Raw genomic sequence first — 18,869 nt, forward strand, 5'->3', positions numbered from 1 at the left:
GTCATTATATTGTAACATCGGCTAGGTGATTGATGGTAAGTAGATTCTGACTGCAAACACTTCAACAGAGGCTCATTTCATTCATTCGTCATTCATCAAACATGTTCACCAATGTAGCCAGTACATTATTTACGGAGGGGAACGGGTTCCTAATAAATGCTTTAGTCCTCGAGTAACTTTACGCGATTCAGTAAACTCCAACGCTATCAAAAGATACCGACGCAGCCATGATAGACAAAGCTATATGGTCGACGAAGTAGACATACTGACGTCATTTTCACATGACGCATTTGTCAATGACGAAATGCTTGAAATAGAGAGACAATAATAATGGCTACATTAAAGCGAGATGTAATCCGAAAAACTGGCGATGTCTATTTCTATGAGCATGACAAGAATATATATACAACGAAGATTCGACATCAAAAGTAAACGATATTGGTTCGATGTCGTATAAAAAACAACGTTTCAATTTACGGAAAGTGAAGTGGGATATAAATAAGAATGTAATGTATGCTTTCAGTTCAAATACAAGTATCTGGCCGCCTCGGTGCTTTTTGTTGGCTCCGCGCGTCATCTGGAATATTCAGATCACTTTTGGGTTTTAAATCTTTTCTTTTTCCTTCTTGTTGAAAACATGAGAATTCCTTATGGCAACTTTGATACGAACCACTCGACATGAATTATTTGCATCGCAAAGTTGCAGTACACTGACGATTTAGAACATTTCTGTAGTATTACACCTTTAAGACAATCACTGTAGCCTTTAACTACTGTTACAGATAAGAAAGTCATCTTAACTTTAATAAATGCAAAATATTTTGGTCTTTCTCGTCCAATTCTAATGTATACTATATCTTAAATACGATTGCCGGAAACAATGTATGATTATTTCAATGCAAGTCTACTGCATCAGTACAATTTGTTTTTTTGGTTTGAGGTTTTTGTACTTATAAGGTATCAATTACCAGGTATAATAAGATACTACTTGCTATGCTATTTGAAGTTTACAAATGCAAAAAGGGAACTGAAGATATAATGGCAACAACATGTTCATACAGTACAGGACTTCATACACAAATAAACAGATCGCCATTTTTAATGTACAGAATATTATCGACAAATGAAGGAAAAATCTGCATGAATTCGGAAAACTTTAGCGTTAATATAGGCAATTGTACTGTTTAATAACATTTACCAAATTTAGCATGACTGTTGATTTCATATCGCAATTATTATTGGCCTGCGTCAAAAAATAAAATTAAACAAATAACTGTTGTTCAACTTTTCGTATCGATCTTAACCTAACTCAAATATAGTTAAACAGCGATAAGGCAGGCTTGCGGAAACTTCCCTGGCCACTGCACAACATCCCGCTAGTAGTACATTAAAGATTTCCGTCGGCATCGATGTTGGAGAGTTCCAAAACATCTCAAAGTAGGTTTAATATGTCCGAGATATTTGTTTTGATCAATATTAATGTACATATAAATGTAAAGCATCCATTATTGTAAAAAGTGATATCTATTGAGGGCGTTATTTGTTGCTATTTTTGTGAAATTGCCATGCGATCATCCAATGAGTACTTTACAAGGCTGTTTTCGTGCTGTCTCGCCTGATATCCATCGCCACCGTATTGAAGTAAGCAAGGCAGAATGAAATGAGATCATATCAACGATACAAATACCACGCATGCTACGTATTTATTGAAATGGAAAATGCGTCGCTCTGGAGATAAATAGCTATACTGTACATAGGTCTTACAGTGGGCGTTGAACGACTTTCATTTATGAAAAACGGCTGTGCGTTAAGTCTTGGATGGGAAAGGTAGCAACCTTTAACTCACCATGAACCTCGACTGATGTTTCCCTGGCAACCTTCACTATGAATCAAAATTGATTTCAGGATAGAATCAATGCCATATCGGTATTAAGAATATTCATTTTTCGATGTCAATCAGCCATGAACTCATTGCGTATGGCAGGTGAATGAATTGCTTCTTTTTTCAACTTTTTAGCTTTTTGTTCGATGTGACGTTGCAATCGTACATACATGGCTTGGCCTTGTACTTAAGAGTCAAAATAAACATTGATAATCCATATATATATATATATATATATATATATATATATATATATATATATATATATATATATATATATATATATATATATATATATATATATATTTATATATATATATATATATATATATATATATATATATATATATATATATATATATATATATATACATACATACATATATATACACTTCTGAACAGCATTTGCATGAGGTCAAAGGTAAATCATTAAATCATACAGGTGTCGTTGCCTTATCTCAACCCTCTACATTTCCTACAAATAGGGCCGATGACGGTATTAATCAATGTAATAGAATTAATGAAAAAAATCTTGACAGGTTAGCTGCTTTCTAGAGGGTTATAAATTGAAGCATCACCGTCCCATGTTTGTAGTCTGATATATGGACGTTCGTACCTACTTTAATCTCTCTTTTGCCTCTGTGTATAGTTTGCTGAAAAGGTACAAGTCAATTCGTCACGGACAACACTTTACATTCCAAGTGACTTATTCATAACCATAGTGAAGGGTCACCATTGTGTTTTCATCGAATATGCTGCTGCCACAAATGTCGATTTGAATTCATAAAGGCTTTTCTACTCGTGAAAGAGGATTACGTCTTACTGTGAGTAAAGTCTATAACTGAATCTCCATCGCTTATATTAAGCCTCTGTGTGGTACCATGTCAGATTCGAAAATGTTCACGTGACACTTCAAAAATAAAGCAAACACCTATTTGCGTACGGTCACAAAGCAATGAAACACTGGCAGAAAGTGTGAATTAGGAGCGTTAATGAGAGCAGGATGGACAGATTTGATGAAAACGTACTTCCGTGCAATTTGAAATGATTTGTCTGATTTGCGCATGACAAATTGTTAATATCCGTTGAAGACCGGATGTCAGCTGCACAGACACAACCAATGACCAGGTCACTAAAAATGTAAATGCTGGGTTAACTCTGCTGGCAGCTGATGCTCTCACTAAGGTTCGCAGTTTTCTTCACTTCAAAATAGAGATCTGATGCCATGATGAAATGGCTTCCTACAGAACAATGCATATTGCCAGATACTTTTCGTCCTTGTCCATTTGTATCCCAAAGCACTGTTTTAAACGGAAGTCTCTTCAAATCTAGAATTTCCCAAGATTATCTTGGAGACTTGTACGGCTTTTGTGGTAATGTTTATGTACGTTTTTGTTTCCTGCTCTGTAGTCATCGGACGACAAACTGTATATAGACCCTGGTAAAGTCAAATCCGTAAATACGATTGAGGCTTTCACACAAATGGGGCGTTGACAGCTGTTTGTACAGGTATTGTTCAGTCCTTTTCTCCTGGTTAGTTGGTACCAATCTCCTGTCGCGGTATTCAGATTCAGTAAGTCGCAGAATAGACAGACGCTGTAGATTTGCAGAGGGTCAAATTTCCACATTAAACTTCAAAGTTTGCCCTTGAACAGAGGAACAGACAAGCTTAGGATAGAAGCCTCCTTCTAAATTCTTTACCTCGAGAAAGAAAGCTACAGGAAAAACTGTCAGTTTACAAATGAAAATAATTGCTTTAAAGTAAAATTTATGTTTTTGTTGTGGAAACAGTGTCTGAGTATTGACTGTGTCTCTTTTTAACGGCAGTAATGTGTGGCTGTACGAAATAACTCACAAACTGAGCTAAGACTTGTCGAGGACACCAAATCCAGTGAGCGAAGTGCCTCATTTTTTCATTTATAATCGCTTACTTTATTGGTGTTACTGGTATGGTACCAGGCTAAACCAAAGGTCTCCGCTAATTCTGCTGTTTTGAACGTGATACCGATCAGTAATCGCATATCCAGAAGGCCGTATGGAATATTAACTTAATGAACTGTAGTGCCTAATAGTTTCAAAAGCCATTGTTTTTGTAGTTTCGAACATTTCAGTTTTCATGCGGTACATTGTGTAAAGTTTGATTTGAATATCACCATGTTACGATCCTGTACTTCAAGTTTGTAAATATGGAGTTAGTAAAAGACACGTTCCCTATCTTTGCCAGTGCGACATGTTTGTATTTTCTCGATACATCAGCTAATCTTTGAACTTTGAACTTCGCTCTTCTGAGTGTACCTGGCATAAAGTGGCACCCTCAAATCATAAACTTTCTGTTTAAGTAGTGTTCTAAAATATAATCATGTATCATATTTCCCCAACATAATACCCTGTGAATGGATAAGAATACCGATATGACTCGACTATGTTGGATGAGCATTCTTCTTCGAAATTTGGTGTTAATATACCTTTGAAGGTTTCACGAAGTTTCATTGGCACGTGACATAAAACTCTTACGGCCAATTCGCGCTTGTCAAACTTACTGCCCGGTGGGCCGTGCTTGGAGAGAAGAAATCAACGAAGGCTCCAAAAGCAGCTTTTAAACTATGATAACATCCTTGATGGACCGATTGAAAGTTCTGGAAATGGCCTTCAGCGGCAATTAGGCGGTGAGAAGCTGTATCTGAACACTAAATACCTCGATTTATTCGCTTTGCTAGCAGTGTAACGCCAGAAGCTATGGTGTGTACCTTGCACGTAGAGTCTCCAGACGTGGTCCAGGGCTTGAAATCGATACCGTGAAGATCTCATCAAATGCAGTTGTGAGAGTGTGTAAACGGGTCAATTAAATAAAGCATAGCCTCTTCTTCTTTATCGGCACGATGAGATGTGACAGTAAGGAGGAGTGCTTTAGTGACGAAGTTTGCCAAACTGTACTATTCATCAACACTGTTCATCTACTTTACGAGTTTAAAATCTTCGACTTTAGCGTTTTCTATCGTGCGTTTCATCAGCTTATCGTCAGGCAGTGGGTAAATGCTGTGTTTTAAAGACCCATATTATTGTGAGACCGATCTAGAAGGACAGACGTAAAATTCATCTACCATAGAGAGTTCAACAGAGACCAGGCTGAAACTCTAAACGTACACTAAACAGTGCGAAAAACAGGGACCCAGCATAGGGCTTAAGAACTTATTTTGTTTGACATGCGGTGTAAAATATTATAAACAAACACTTGATAGAATCCTAATCGTGATCTTACAAGATATATTTTCATTCTGGAAATGATGAATATCCAAATGCCCTAAACACTTTTTACTTCACTATTTCCCATCAACTTCATAGATCTCAACCAATAGAAAACACCGCCTATCCATCAAGTGGCGATTACAGTGACACCTGTACGGTCACATATCAATTTCATAAATGGATTTTCGAAAGGGGTAGTTCATTCAAATTTATACTTAATCTTTTTTGGAATGGCTTGAGTGATTTTGATCCATTACTACTTCCTCTGCGGCTATGGCTATTAAACAGTAATTTTAAAACACGAGTGATCTCAGAACACCTGGATTGGATCAAGTTGTTGGCTGGTGATCGCTTCAAAGACCCGTCCCTTTGTGGAAATGCGGCCCCTTTGAAGACATGATCGAGCAAAAAGAATTGTCTTTATTCAAAACGTTAAAATAATATTTCTGTAAATTCATTTCGAAGTTTGATATTTTCCTTGTTATTATTGCAATGGAATTTTGAAAACAATTAAGGGAAAAATAGAAATGTGAAGACTGATGACTCTCACATCTCAACTAAAACCTCGCATCAACATTTGACGTACAGTGACATCACAGCCTACCTTAAAATCAGTGACGTACACCATGGTAGAAATATTACTTCAGTAAATAAGAACACGTTCCATCTGTATTAGGCAAAGGCTTGTTCGGAATAATACTATCAAGTATCATCAGAAACCAAAAATGTAATCAGCGGTACGCCTTGCAAATGGAAAACACAACTCTATTTCCTGATGAAGATCCATTTTATCATCATTATCTGTCTTCTCTCATTCGGGGGGCAATTTACTTCAATTTCCCGCACAAGTCATAGACTGTAGCTTTTCGATGGAAATCGTACCATCTAAGGAGACAACGGTGTCATTTCCGATGAATTGTCTCAAAATCCCTAATAATGATACTGATGGAATGGAGGTAGAGCGGTAAAACGGTAGCGAATACCAATCAAAGGAAGTGGAAGAATCCGTTGAAATTTGTTCACTGCTGCACGTAAAATCTGGTACAGAGAAAAGAATCCAAAACAACGCCTGGCAATTTGCCGCTATCAACGCTAAATCTCAATTTCCAGATAAAAAAACTCAACATTTACATTGCGTTCGTCGATCAGAATACGTGTGATGTATGTCAAACACCTAACTTACCTCCAACTTAAGCTGCTTTAGATTGAGACTGTGTTTGAAGCAAGAAAATTTGGCAAATAACATCCCTGCGGAACGTTTCGCTGATGTTGGAGTCCCTGCCTACTCCGTAGAGACGTGCAGTGGCCTCGATGCGAAAAGCGTTGAATTTCCTATCCTTCTGATGCCAACGATCTCCGTGTGAATTCAATGCGTCAACCGTTGAAAAATGCTGTGGAAAGTTGAGAGGTCGGTTATCACTCTGACAGTTTACTAGATGATCCGTCAACATATGTTGCCCCGACTTCAGTCCCTTCCTCTGTATAGACAGACCACGTGACCAATTAGCATCTCGTCTTTGCATGCCCGATTTATTCTAATGTTGTGGAAACTCTGCAGTCGTCAGGCCGCGCCGTTTCGATTAGTTTATGCAATAGAAATCCTGCTGACGGTGGTGCTAGCTAAGCTCTGTAGCTTCTGAGGAGTCATAGCAGATGCTGCCCTCGTAGGTTTTAATATTTACGTAAACAAAAATACAAAAATATAACAACGTGTTGATAATGAATCGCAATCTGTCCTTCCAGTTGAACTTGACCGTCGATGCCCTCACGGGTTTTGACCGTTTTCTTTTACTGTGACAGGCAGATTATCCAAGTCTAAAGAAGATACATAAACAAGAGTCAATCTACACCTTGCAGAGATGAGGTAATGACCAACATAGCAGCTTTCAACGTCTCTGAGATTGCTTTCTGTAAAACCGTAAAAATGCTGGGTGGTCTAATCCCATCCTGAAATGTCAAGAGTTAGCCAAAAGGTGACGAAAGACGACGAATCATTCCGAAAATTACATCTTTGGTACAACCGTGATTGAAAAAACAAATGATAAAAACGATCCCGTGAGTGATACACCGGCCAGTACTGCCCCTAACAAGCTGAAATATGTTTTAAGTCATTTCAGCAAGTGATTGATATGACGTGTCTAGTCATGTTTCCTCATTTCCCCAACGAGGGCGCTTCACTGAGTGATGAAATCACGCACAAATTGTAATGATAGGGTAAGATTTAATACCTCGGCGTTGATTGAGTCAGTCAAAATTTACATTTTCATTATCGTTGAGTATCACTTTTGGGTTATCCTCTTCCGGTGATATTCTTGTCAATCGTTACCGATCAGCCCATTCATTGACACTCTCAGAGAAGTATTTCCGTTTGTCGCTTTTCCTCCTGTCTGTCTCTTCGTCACTCTGTAAATGTCTCTCTCTATGAATGTATTATGTCTGCAATACGTCTGTATGTATGTATGTATGTATGTATGTATGTATGTATGTACGCATGCATGCATGCATGCATGCATGCACGCATGCATGCATGCATACATACATACATACATACATACATACATATATACATACATACATGCATGCATACATACATGCATGTATGCATGCAATGCTAAAGGCCATGTTTGATACACATGGCCTTTAGATTTTACGCATTTTGCAAACAAAAAAATCTCGCGTATTTACTATTTTTTAGCTAGAATGAACTTTTTTTATTGATCAAAAATTATTAATATTAATAGGGCACATTTGCAACAGAGCATTGAGTGTGAGTGCGTGCAATCCTTACCTTATGAAAAGCATCATCATTTCTCTCCCTTTTCCAATCATTTTCTACCATCGTCCCGTCTACAACCCTTTGGCTGTGTTCTATTTTCAGGTTCCACTAGACAAATGACCAAATAATTACATTTTCACATCGATATGAAATCATTCTTCATCAATATTTGCCAAGCTTCGCATGAATGAATTCGACCAATCTAGGACTGGTCATTCAAATTTGATCATCTACGTTTATTTTAAGTCAACTTACAGATCTCTATGTTTAAACATGGAAGATGACGACGTAGATTTGTTTTACGTGACTCCAATCACAATGGCAAATCTTAAATATTATTTGAGGTAAATTTTATTGACAATTGGCAAAACAATCTCAATCGTACAATTCAGATTTTGTTATCAATAAAACTTGGACATAATTCTCAGATCAAGGGGCAAATTAAATGAAAATGTCCCCGACGTTTGTTTCCATGGCAATATTGAATATTATTCATATAGTATGGAGAATTTACCATATGGTGGATGCTTGTATCGATTCTGACGTGAAGTTGTCAGTTTCGTTTCACTGAAAGTCACAGATGTATGTATGCATAAAACGCAAGACCACAGAACAAAACGACATTATATTTTCTGTGCTCTTGTGGTTATATTTTGCAATTTTACAGCCGTCCTTCCAATTTGTCTGCATGAGCTATCGTCGCTTAGATTTCACTTGAAATCCGAGATGGATAAAATCGTTAAGACGTGAAATGCCAGAGATGACACTTTCCTTCAACACAACTCACGATGAGAAATGATGAAAGCTTCCCCTTTGATACAGCGAAAGTATGTATACGCTTTGACCTGGAATCTTTTCGTCACTTCGGCTGCAGTGATGAAATACTCATAAACAACGTGTTTACTTTTCTTCCATGCATAAGTGGTCTTCCAAAGTTGACCTTCTCCAAACTTGAAGGCCCAAGTCATACGTGGGCAAACAGATCCGTATATTACTAAATGTGACTTTATCTACAACAAATGCATTGGATCAACATAGTAACAAATTATTTGAACATTGCTCTTATTACTTGTACGCAGCAATAGATAAACATTTGTGGATAAAAATATGTTGCCGATCACCATATGTCGATCTAGCAATACGTAATTACACGGACCTTCACGTCAAACATTTCCCTTCGTTTTTGACAACACAATGCATAACTAAACTTGACAAACAAATGTGCGGTGCATCAAAGTCAGCACATATTGAAATGCATTCGAACTACAGTAACTGTTCGAACCCTTAACCTAGGGTGCAGTCTATCATACACACATTCTGTTGCTAATGTACTTTTTTTAACGTTTTGCACCGGCGGTGATTTCTCCCATTGACGTTCTCACATCTGAATGGCTTGATCACGGAGTGACGTCATGACAGGTGTCGCCTGACAAGAATTTGTGTAAAAAGGTAGTCGGCCTGAACAGAGAAATTTGACCTTGTCCTTGATTTTTGCGAATATTATTTTTTGAAATTTTTGAAAGGGATAAAACGAATGCGGGACGACAAGCTCATAATGCGATTAACCTGGTAGAGACTGGATATATCAATTGCCAAAAGCAGAAACATTAACAACGTCGCCGTTGGTTTTTGAAAATTGTACTTGTACTGATCTTCTGGTCATGTTTCTGTTGACGTGTGAATATTCTAAGATTGCCTCTGTAGTATATAAAGGAATGATAAGCTGTCCTGGCGAAAATGGTATTTCGGTAACAATAGTCAAGCTGATCTGCTTGTCATCTCAATCCTAAACGAGAACTAAATTTTATGAGATCGAACACGAGTGGAGCAAGTTCAGGGATTGTAAGTCATCAACTCTTTATGCAAGAGCGTTTTACTATTATACATTAAATGGTGCCGATTGATGACGTAGATGTAATATCTTGATAAAGGCATCGATAAATCTTTACTAATGGATAAATAACAGCAACAAGGCGATATGGATACCCTGTGAATGTCCCCAGGGCTGCAATTTATCCATGTCTATCTTGACAACTTTATCCTGTATATCTCCCCATCCATTCATTCATTCCATTTATTCAACCATCAATGTATCAGCAATCTGCTCCTAAAATATTTTATCATCACTTTTCTCAAGGTCTATTTTGATAGATGCATAGACACACACATGTACATAGATACGTACATACATACATGATTACATAGATAGATAGCTAGATAGATAGAAAGATAGTTACTTTAGATAGATAGATAGATAGATACATAGATAGATACATAGATACATACATAGATACATACATACATACATACATACATACATACATACATACATACATACATACATACATACATACATACATACATACATACATACATACATACATACATGCATACATGCATGCATGCATGCATGCATGCATGCATGCATACATAAATATAACAAAAAATAGCTCATGATAACTCGACAAAGTATTGGGAGACAGCTTTTATTTCTTCCCGGAAGATTCTGACAGTATCACTTTTGTGACGGTATAAACGTCAAGTCATAAGATGTTTTCCCCGTAACGATCCCTGCGGTCCTAGCTCTTCAATCTCATTGTCTATGACAATTATGGAATGTGAGGAGAGAGGTCACTCCAGAGGATATGGGATGTATCAGTGAGTACACTTAAGGCTATTTGTCTTCATCGTCGGAATTCGTCCTTCTCAAGTCACCAAACCACTTCTAGTTATCGCCGTGATTAATGTTCTTTGACACTTGGTTGTGAAACTTTACCCATTAACTGTTTCTGGTGTTTTCGACAATCGATTACTGGTGTACGGTAACAAGATAGTGTTGTTCTCGACGCCTATTTTTGTCAGCGAAAACCAGTCTTCCTCGAGTGATAATGCGCTCTGGCGATTAATAATAACGCAAGTTGTGGAACTTTTTAAAGAACTCTTATCCGAAACCATTTGCTGCTAAAGAATGCGGCACGGTCCATGCAAAGAAGAAATGTTATCTCAAACGAAAAAAGCGAAGTTTTTGGGGTAAAAGTTTCCCGATATAATGTGATGGGGATGTTGGGGATGTACTGTAATTGTCTGGTTTGTGTCGGTCGCTAGAGTACTGGTACTCCATTGGCGGTGGACCCCGTAGTAACTTTATGATCTTGCTAGATTATCTGTGTATAGTGGCTTCCCTTATTGCATAGTTTGATGCTGTTTGAATGATCGCTTATTGTAAACAGCTCAATTCAACTATCTTTACTGTTTCACATTAATTTAGCGTCCCCAGACTTTACATTGTCTCAGTCATTATGATACGTGTGGTCAGTCATGGATAGCTACAAACGTCATTTCGGCTGCAGTCTTCGCTCTACTTGGCCTGTGTTGTCGCGGAAAAAATAAAATGAAACCTCTATCATGTAATCACTACAAACATTTTTTTTAAATCCCGCCGACATTATTACAATTGAGAGGGAATGGGTCATAGTATCCTGATTTCATGATTTTATCTTCGAATGCGCGCTTTGGTACCATTCTTACCTGTGTGTTTCTTTGTTGAAATGGTATCAAATTAAACAGCGTGAACGCCCTCAGGGTGCAACGTCTACCATCGGAAAGCATGCGATTGAGATTGTTTCGTGTAACTTAAAGGCAGAACATAAAAATTGTGCGGTTCCGATAACCCGACCTACCTTGTGTTTTACCTGCCGACCCTAAACCTTTTAGAGCCACGGTAAACACGGAAGTGAAAAAAGAAAGAAAAAAACCGAAAAATCGCGCGTTCGTTACTTGGTATTTGATTTTTGCTTGAACGAGGATGTCTTTTAAGTTTTTACCCTCTTATATGTACGATACATTTTTCTGGAAATGTTGTGGCCTGTGTTTGACCACCCTGAGCCCCTGAAAAATGCATATTTAAAAATAAAAATATTTTGGAAAAAAAATCCTTGCCGACCTACCTACCCTATTTTTGAAAGCCATGTTATTGGAACAGCACAATTTATTTTTTTTTTTTTGGCCTAACCTGGACTGGAGGGCCTAAACAACGAACAAATAAAACTGTATTAGGTACCATTTCTGTTAGTCTTCAAATGCTGATTATGAATCTGTTTCTCGAATGAGCCTATGCACACTATGAACAGCTTTTTGTCTTCATACGCACTTCCTGTAGCCAGTAGTTATCCCAGGCAAACCAAGAGCATAATCAAGTTCGCAGTTTATTGATAAAAGCAGAATGATATGCAGGACTTTCGAAATGTCAACAAGCCACTTGCCATGTAATTAGATCGTTCTAATTTACTGGTATGGAAGAACACCATCGATCAAGATATCGGTAGCTCATCAAATATATAAAATACATGAAGTTGAGAATACTGTACATTCTGAGTTGTTAATTTGTGTTGTTTCCCGTAGATAATTGGATACGTGATGTCGTCAAAGAAACCAAATTTAAGCATTATATTAATGAGAAGCTGACGCTATAGCTATGTAGAATCTAAATTTTAAATATTCATTCAAATATTTTGAATTTGGCGGATAATATTTTAGAGATATTTATAGTCTACCTTGAGGAGAAGTGGCTCGTTCTGGAATTGTTTTTTCCATGCAAAAAATGATGCTGACCGTACAACCGCTGCAGTAGATTATGGATTGAAGTCCACTTTTCGGAACAAATTGATACATTTTATCACCAGCGTTGACAAAAATCACGTTACAAAAACATAAAAATCCATCACATAAATAAGGTTTTAGCCTTCCAGTGACAGAGATGCCGTCTTTTAGTCTAAATTTTCATTCTGTTATTCTTGAAAAGTGGATGTGTGAGGTTTTTCGTAAATCTCTTTATGATATGTAATATGTAATGATTAAAATCAATTGAAGAAAAATTTCGGACAGGCTTTTAAAATAGCCTAACGATAGTTTAGTGCGATACACAATTCAGAAAAAAATATTTTCCGGAACATATATTGACGAGTAAATAAAGATAGTTGCCTTCAATTATTTTTAGAATTCTGAAATACATTAGTGGGGTAGCTCCTCTACTTAGGACAAAACACATTTTTTAAAATTACTTATTGCTTAATTAAGCGTGCTATCATTGATGTTTTCTGAATTAAGGTCGGGTTGAAAATTATAACTCTGATATCAGACACCATTGTCATCGCACATTGTTGTTTTTGTACTTGAAAGATGTGGAAATGATGATGTGGAGAGACAGCGGGAAAAATGTTTAGACGGGGTCAATGTCGGTCATTGAACAAGGATTCAAGCTACGAGCGCTGCTATCGTCGCCACGTTTCACCGAAAATTAAATAGATTGGCAACAGCTTTTCCTTGGCAAAGTACTCAATAAAATTGTGACTTTGTTTGAAGTGCAGGTCGCTATCAAAAACATCTATTGTCTCTGAGAGTGTAATAGTTGACGTCGCTGAATATAGCGTCCAACGTGACGATATTTCAACCACGTAAACAATAATTCATGTCAGTAATTATGCTGTTATATGTTTTCTATGCCTATAAAATCGAGTAGAGCTTTTTACTACGTTTCCACCCTACTCATACACTTTTATTAGAGTCATCATTCACTCCAATTTGAAGAGAACGCATAGAAATAGATCGGTTTGGACGAGACCTGGCAACCAAATGCTGAGAGGAGAAGGTATTATAGAGAAATGACTATGTACATTTTTTCTAGATTCAGTTTACATAGAATTTGCAATTTTTAATACCCTACCCGTTACATTCAGCGTTTAACAATTGGGATTTTTCCATAGGCGTCCGCTAAGTCTTAACTCTGGTCTCCCATTGTAGAATTGGTAGATCCAACAGGTTAATTTTCATCAGGTCTGTTCGAGTGCAAACGAAACCAAATTTGAAGTATTAATAACAGTTTTCTAATATTTGGCCAATAAAACCTCGGAAACAGCTTGTTCGATGTACCTTATATTCATGTTGTGGATTTTGGATAATAGTGTGAGGTGTTTCGTCAAAAACAGTACTGTTCTTACAACTATTGGTCGAATTCTTGTACCTGGAAAATAAAAACGATAGGCAACAACATACAAAGAATAAAGGTCATTCACTTAGCTTTCGATCGAAGGAACGAAAAAAGACTATACAATTGCTGGAATACTAGTAGCCATAGCAGAACCATCAATAGGAAGTTCAAGGCACGAGTCTCGATCGCGATTTAGCTAAACAGTTTATATAGAGTTCAGTATGATAGATCGATAATTGTGTGAGTCATATCGTTCCTTTGTATGGAATGGCGTCTTGACATTTACTTCTGAGTCCAACGAAACGGAAATGAAATGGTACAAGTGATACGATAACTTCCTTGATACCACAGCGTTTCATCTTCGACGTCCTCTAATATACAGTGCGTATTGATTAATATTAAACCCAGGTGTGCTTTTATCAGGATAAAGAAATGTGAGGGGCAAAATCTCGCATGTATGCTTAATAAGTACAGCGAGAGATGCTATTTTGCAGCGGTAACTTCTCCACACATAGATGCATGCAGCTTACCGACTTTGACAGTATATGGATCAGCATGGCTCAGCAAAGGTCAGCGTTTATTGTCTAGATAAATTACACATACATCATGATTGCAGATTCGAATTCACGAAGTCAGTGTTTCCCAGTTGACAGTGAACGGGGCCTTTGAAGCCCAGAAAATGCAAAAATCGTCTGAGGGCCGCTTTCAAAATTTCCTAGGTCAAAATTTGATATTACCAGCTTTCTCGTGAACAGTGACATCCTATTGGCCCTATTTATCTCTATGATCACTGACTGTACTCACGATATACGTCATCATGGACACTGATACATGGGGCAACAAGATTTAATGAGAAGTCTCTTTTCATTTCATTGACATACAGACCAAATGGATTTTAATGGCAATACGCTGCCCTTGTATAATCCATTTGTGATAGTGTGGCATTGGAAACAGCAATATCTATACCTTGCTTGCTGAATATAGGTTAGAGTGATGAACATTGACATTTGACCTTGGTTTAGGAGTGAGTTGCCCAGAACGGCAATTTTAGTCGGTTCTTTATGGCGTTAATAGCACATTTATCATTTAAATATGTCTTATTGATTGACGAAACAGTGTTTGTCTAGCCAAGGGGTCTGGGTTTCCTGGCATAAATACTACTCAACTTAAAATATTCTCTTTTTTTGACAGTCACACAACAGGATAAAAGTACGCTCATAAAATTTGGACGCTATCAAGAATAAGATTTTAGCAAGTTCTCAATGCACAACACGTTAGCATTGTAGGAGTCTGTGGTTAAGTAGGAAATCATTGTAGTTGGTTTTGCATGTTTATCAAAGAAAACGGATGCCCTCAGCAGCGGGATATCCTGACTCTCATCTTTGTTCTGCTTGCATTAAATGCGATTGAAGGGATTTTTGGAGTTTCATGCGGGGTATTTTAATGATCTTGCCACAGTGTCCTAGTTTCACAGAGCTTTTCAGTCCACGCCGAAGAAAGCTGAGGGGCAGTTACGGGAGTTCTCTGTAAGTCTCATGATACACGGGCACTTCTTTTTTGTTTTGTATCCGACCAAAGTAGGGCCAACGATGCATTCAGCACATAAATAAACATATTTTCATAATTCGTGTTTGTCAACAAGTATTTATATGTTGTAATTTTGTTTGCTTTTAATCTCTCTGTCTGAGATATCAGTTTAGTACTGAAATATGCATATCGTACTTAATACGGTTCAGAAGATGCGCAGTTATTAATGTTGGCTATAAATTTCCTCCAATGACGTAAATGTCGGTGACACTTGTGCTTCATGAGGTTTATGTGGGTGATACTTTACGGCGTCGCCACGGCTACGTCAGAACAAGGCAACCAGTGTGGGTATCTATGCTGTCGTTAAGTTGCTCTAACCTATTACCTGCAGTACAACATATCTATCAGTCCGAAACCTCTCCTTTCTCTCCAAATGAGCGTCGTATAGCTCTCCAGAAACTCTTTATTATTTTTGTCTCGATACATCGTCCCACATAACTGATTGCCTTGTCTCAATAAATGTTATCATATGCTTTCTGCCACGCTTTATCTATTAAAATCTCTGTTCCTGTCTTTCGTCGTGCGTTTGTGGACCAGAACATGAAATGTAAAAATATCCCAGAGCCCTCAGCAGTTGAGATAATTTGAGGATATCAAAAACAAGATAAACAGGATGATATTAACGGTTAACATTTTGAATAGGCAATGTATGACCTTTCATGTCAGCAAGTTTCAATTATTGTTTGTCAATTATATGTGAGATAGGCAATGCATGACATTTTACCTCAACAACTCTTAAATATTTATTTGCCCATTACATTTGAGACATACAATAGCAGAATCGGTCTTTTCGCCGCCAGCAATATCCACAGTCACCTAGTATAAAACGCGTCATCTTTTTTTTAATTTGTTTTGCAATAATCCAAAGTTTGTGCCGCACCTCCGCGAGTGTACATTTGGTACTGTCGTTTGGCTTTCCATGTCGGCGTTCTTTTTATTTTGCTTTGCCGTGCTGTGCTCATTAACACAACCATCACGACTAAGAAAAATGGACATCTAGCTATCTTTCGGTAAAGGTATGTCTTTTCTAGGGTGCATCCATGATCTAGGGTAGACGCATAGAAATTTCAATTACATGAGATGTTGGCTGAGCAAAACGATAAAAAGAACGACAATAACCACGACGACGACGACGATGATGATATGATGATGATGATGATGATGATGGTGATTAATCCAATCTTTATTTGATCAACTTAATTCAATGATATTGTCCTCAGAATAATAAATTGGCAGGTCTTCTGTCGTGCAACTCTATCGCTTTTATAGTGACTAGCTAGTGATAAAAGTCAAGGTTGATGTAGAACATCATACACTGTACGCGATACAGAAATTAAATAATTCAAAATAAGCTTATGGTTAATATCATAGGTAACGGGGGCATTGTGCTCAGGTTGACTCAGTTGCTGTTATTGTCGACTCTGGCATTCCAAATACTCCTATGGATACACAACCCGTCCCTTTAGATATCTGTTAAGATGTAGCTTTTTTCTCTGCGAAGCGAGTTTCCGCATCAGCGCGCATGGTGAAAAATTTACCTTCTTATGCTGAAATACACAGCGCCCTCATTCGTTCAAATTCGAAAACGTGTACCATGATAACTTTTCAACTCACAAATTTATCGAAACGGTACAACCGTTGAAAATCACCAACAGGTCAAAAGAAGTATGCCATTGCTTAGTAATATTTTAAATAGCTCGTCAGGTTCAAGTTCATCGACACCGAGACTTATTGTATAGCTGGTTTGCATTCTCTAGAATTTTCTAGAAACAGCTTCAGACAAGTGTCAGGTTCTAATCGATTGGTATTCGCCAGTACTAATATGATGGTGTTGCGTACGCTGTTTGTCTCGTTATTCAACACTCATTACCCTACCGTGCAATGTTTTCCCTTGCAAATTTCGACATCCCCATACCTTATAAATCGAGCACCGTGAACCTTAGATTTATTTTTTAAAACTTTTTTTATGGTTTTGGAGCCATAAGCGTATTCCCTCAAAGTTTTAGGCTACACATCCATTTTATTAGTTTTTAATGCTCTCACTTTTAGAAAATGTTTTGAGCCAAGAACTCCAATGCTCTGTAAGGTTGAAAATGGCCTTTTCACAATTTTAAAGAGATTGTATTCCTCCGTGACAGTAAGGTTATGCCCGCATCGTATCCAAATACAATGGCCCGGGGATTAACGTGTTTACCCAAAGACCACAAGAATAATCTTACACGATCACTAAAAGAATTAATTATAAAGCCGGTCGGTTCATTGAGCAACAGACCTCGCCCAAACACTCCTTATCGGTGTAACCTGACACGGAGCGAGGATTCACCTTTAATTCACATAATTACAGCGTCCAATCCCTGCTGGCAAAAATTTTAGAACACCGTCATTAAGTTCGCCGAGTCTGCATCATTAATTCGTGCCTCGAGGAACGCGAACATTTTATTCTCGTGATGGGAAGTATTATTTTGTATATTATAACTCCTACAATTATGGTTTTTCTAGTTCCGGATAAATTCGATTAAATTTCCCAATTCACCATTAACTCCACTCGCCAATCTCAGTCTTTCAATAATGTCCTATGATTATGAACAATAAGATTTTATTGGTCAATGAAATTCTAATGCTACATTTGTCCCAGATTCATTTAATAAGTGAAAATTCGCCGTTTGTGGACAAAGAACGGATGAACGAATTAGGCACATTTTCAACTGGACAAAATAGATGATAAGGTAGAATTGTATTTTGAGACACGTTCTTCCCGAATACAACAGCATCCGACAATCACCTGGTAGACTAGTTGAGAGTGAAACGACGCGTAGCTTAGCCTTGGTTTTATTTGTAAGTTTGCGAAAAATAAATAGAAAAGGCATTTTGGATGAGGTAAAGCAAGGCGTCGTGTGTTTCCATTAAAGGCACTGTTCGCGATCCCTGGGATCGCCTTTGTTCTAGTGTTTAAGGGGATTATGGAGGTGTGGTAGGCTTTTGTTTTCCATTGAAATTGTAATCTGGTGGGTAAATTTTCTGATGAGACAATCTGGTGCCACGAAATACGGTAGGTGGCCTGGGCACTATTTTATTCTGTGCGACCTGTCAAAATACAGCAAAATTCGGCAAAATCATGCGGAATGTGTGAAAATGAGAAAAAAAGTTTCGCATCGGAGGGTTTTAAAAAGGATATAGGATATGGTTGGTTTACCGAAAACACATTTTTTATTTGATTTCATGTCATATTTTATTTTTAGCAGACGTGTTCACAAACGCAGTAATGTCGCAGAGATGTCTCTCTGTCTGTGTGTCTGTACTCTGTCTGTGTGTCTGTACTCTGTCTGTGTGTCTGTCTGTCTGTCTCTTGGTGTTATATCTCAAGAACGGCTCATTCAAGTTGGATCAGCATC

The 18,869-nt window shown here is 37.6% G+C and overlaps 2 protein-coding genes across 2 annotated transcripts in view; one reads left to right on the forward strand and one right to left on the reverse strand.

The window, feature by feature from the left end:
* The window catches only part of LOC139135934 (thyrotropin-releasing hormone receptor-like), a 54,356-nt gene extending 47,775 nt beyond the window's left edge, over positions 1 to 6,581 (reverse strand). Inside the window, exon 1 of the mRNA XM_070703713.1 lies at positions 6,312 to 6,581. The gene's annotated coding sequence lies outside the window, so the exon portion shown is untranslated. The remainder of the gene's footprint in view (positions 1 to 6,311) is intronic.
* Positions 1 to 18,869, forward strand: part of LOC139135935 (ER degradation-enhancing alpha-mannosidase-like protein 1) — a 492,448-nt gene that overhangs the window by 337,181 nt on the left and 136,398 nt on the right. The gene's annotated exons all lie outside the window — the stretch shown is intronic.

Source organism: Ptychodera flava, chromosome 6, assembly GCF_041260155.1.
Source record: "Ptychodera flava strain L36383 chromosome 6, AS_Pfla_20210202, whole genome shotgun sequence".
In the NCBI taxonomy this organism is placed as follows: Eukaryota; Metazoa; Hemichordata; class Enteropneusta; family Ptychoderidae; genus Ptychodera; species Ptychodera flava.